This window comes from Rhinopithecus roxellana, chromosome 15 (genome assembly GCF_007565055.1).
Source record: "Rhinopithecus roxellana isolate Shanxi Qingling chromosome 15, ASM756505v1, whole genome shotgun sequence".
In the NCBI taxonomy this organism is placed as follows: Eukaryota; Metazoa; Chordata; class Mammalia; order Primates; family Cercopithecidae; genus Rhinopithecus; species Rhinopithecus roxellana.
In genome coordinates, this window is record NC_044563.1 from 44118926 (window position 1) to 44121545 (window position 2620).

The 2620-nt window shown below is 34.2% G+C and overlaps 1 long non-coding RNA gene across 1 annotated transcript; it reads left to right on the plus strand.

Moving 5' to 3' along the window:
* The first annotated feature begins 238 nt into the window (after nt 1-238).
* On the plus strand, nt 239-1294 carry LOC115893482. Its single transcript, XR_004053476.1, has 2 exons — nt 239-742; nt 1122-1294. It is a non-coding gene; the product is annotated as an uncharacterized LOC115893482 (long non-coding RNA).
* Nucleotides 1295-2620: the final 1326 nt, after the last annotated feature.

Genomic DNA, 2620 nt, shown 5'->3' on the forward strand with positions numbered 1-2620 from the left:
CTCTGTTTTACGTAGACATTTTTTGAAGACTTTCTCTCGTAGTCCTGGATCTCCTTGAAAACAGCTTCCTGAGCATTGCCCTAAATAGAAAGTAAAAGTAAAAGAATGCTTAAAAATTTTACCAGGACCTTGTTGCTAAGCAACCATTTCCTTTGTCTCTAAGTATATGAAATATGACATTGTTTGGAATGTGTTTAGTACAAAAGATCAAGGTTGGGGAGCGGGGAGTAGGGAGGAGGTAAGGGAGGAGGTGGTAGTAAAGAAACCTTTAGATTGAAAAATGTAAAGATATAATACGAAAGGAGAAAAAACAACAAAAGAACCCACCACGGAAGTTTCAACCCACCACCACCACATGGTGCCAAAAACTTCAAAATGGAACATTTCTTATATTGGCACATATTTTTGTGAGAACAAACATATGGTTGTGAGCATATTCTTACCTTCATTGTGATCTGTATATTTCCTCTCTGCAGGAAAATTTAAATGCACTGTTGACATCTTTTTATAGTCACATAATAAGAAAGCAGACAAAGAAATGTTATGATTGGACTTATTCATGAGATACCACAGACTCTAATTTGTCAAGTTTTTCATATTTACACTACTGGTGAATCTCTAGTTGTATACCTGCCTCTGTGGTCTCATTGTTGGTCGCTAGGGTAGCTTATAAATAAAAACAGATGATACTGTCTACTGGCCACAACAAGCTCACAACTCACTTTCTACTCCAACCTCAAGTGTAAGTATCATTTTTACTTGGTTGAGGGCAAGAACCATAATTGGGCAGCTTTTACTAAGAATGAAAAAAAGTTTTAGCAGAATATAAATAAGCCTAGACAGACGGAGACTTTTTGTTCCTCTTGCCAACTGGGCAGCTCTGGTGAAAACTTTTTGTCATCATTAAGATCACACACAATCCAAAATTTTGGTATAGTTAGGGAGACTGGGATGGAGAAGACCATTTAATTTGCCGTATTTGTCAAACCTGCCTGTCTCTAGTCTAGTAAAAGTCTACACTTAGCCTAGCTTACTCATTTAGGGATCAAGAATCTGGTCAGCATTAAAGTTTTGCCTTCTCAGTCAACAGGGCATTTTTCTGTGCATGTGTTTCCCTTTAGGACCATGTAGAGAAAGATGGACGGTTGAGATCAGGATTTGGAGTTCTCCAGCTAACTGCATATTAACTTTGTTATCATTGCCAATATTATCATCTGACAGAGAAATAGACTTGATGGATTTGGGCTTTAGCCCTGACTTCACCACAAATAAATAGTGTCATCTTGCATGCTAACTTATTGTCCCATTGGTGTCTCTTTTTGTTTTATGAAGGTAATCATATCTATAGAAATAGGTATAAATTGAGAGTGTCAGTAATAATTATAAGATAACCATGTGTTTAATACTGAGATTAAGTAATAAAAATTTCCAAGCACCTCAGAAGTCTTCATATGCTCCTATACGCCCTTTCCCCATAGCCTCTTTCTGTCTCTTCTTCCTTAAAGACGTAACCATTATTCTGACTTTTAATTATCCCTCAACTTTTTTGATAATTTTTACTGTGATATAATTTCAAATTTACACAAAAATTGCAAGAAAAGTACAAGAAAATCTTATGTAACTTTTACCCAGATTTACCATGTATGTACATTTTGATCATTTGCTTTATTATGAATGTGTGTGTGTGTGTGTGTGTGTGTGTGTGTGTGTGTGTGTAGTCCTTACTTTCTAGAACAATAAAATGTCCCAAGATCAGCTCATAGTTCCTATGCCTCGGCTCTGGGGTCATTCATTTCTCCAAAGAGATTTAGTTCTTTATACCAGAGAATGACATTTAGAAATCAAAATCTGGCCTCAAAATGTGCTCATTGATACTAGTGTGTCGTAGCTTTTAGACCCTCTCAATGATTATATCCAAAAAATATATGTATATTTAAAACACAACCACACAAATGTATGTATGGATAGAGAGAGAGATAGAGACATAGATAGATGATCAATATGATTTATATTCTTTCCTTAGATAACATTTACATTCAATGAAACATAAAATTCTTAGATATAAAACTTAATGAGTTTTGGTAAATGCATATCTCTGCCCATTCCTTGATCAATCAATAATTCTGTTCCTCTAGAGTGTCCTGAATTTTTTCAGTTCTAGACTATTTGGCTCATTCTAGAATTTTATATAATCTGAAGATAATTTTCTATTGAGTCTTCCAACTCATGAACATAGTACATCTTGCATTTATTCAGGTCTTCTTAATTTCTTTTAGCAATCTTCAGTAGTTTTAACTGTACAGGTATTGAGCATATTTTATTGAATTTATACCTAAGTGTTCTATGCTTATCTTTTGAAGATACTGGAAATATTTTTATTATTTTTGAAATTTTCTGCTAATACACAAAACTACAATTAATTTTGTATATTGACTTTGTATCTTGCAACCTTGATACACTCACCTATTAGTTCTATTAATTTATTTGTAGTTTCCTTAGCATTTTCTACAGAAAATAATGTTTCCTGCAATAAGAGAGAGCTGCACATTTGTTCCCAAACTTAATGACATTTATTAACCTTTCATGCCTCACTGGATTGTCACAGCCTCCAGTAGAGTAT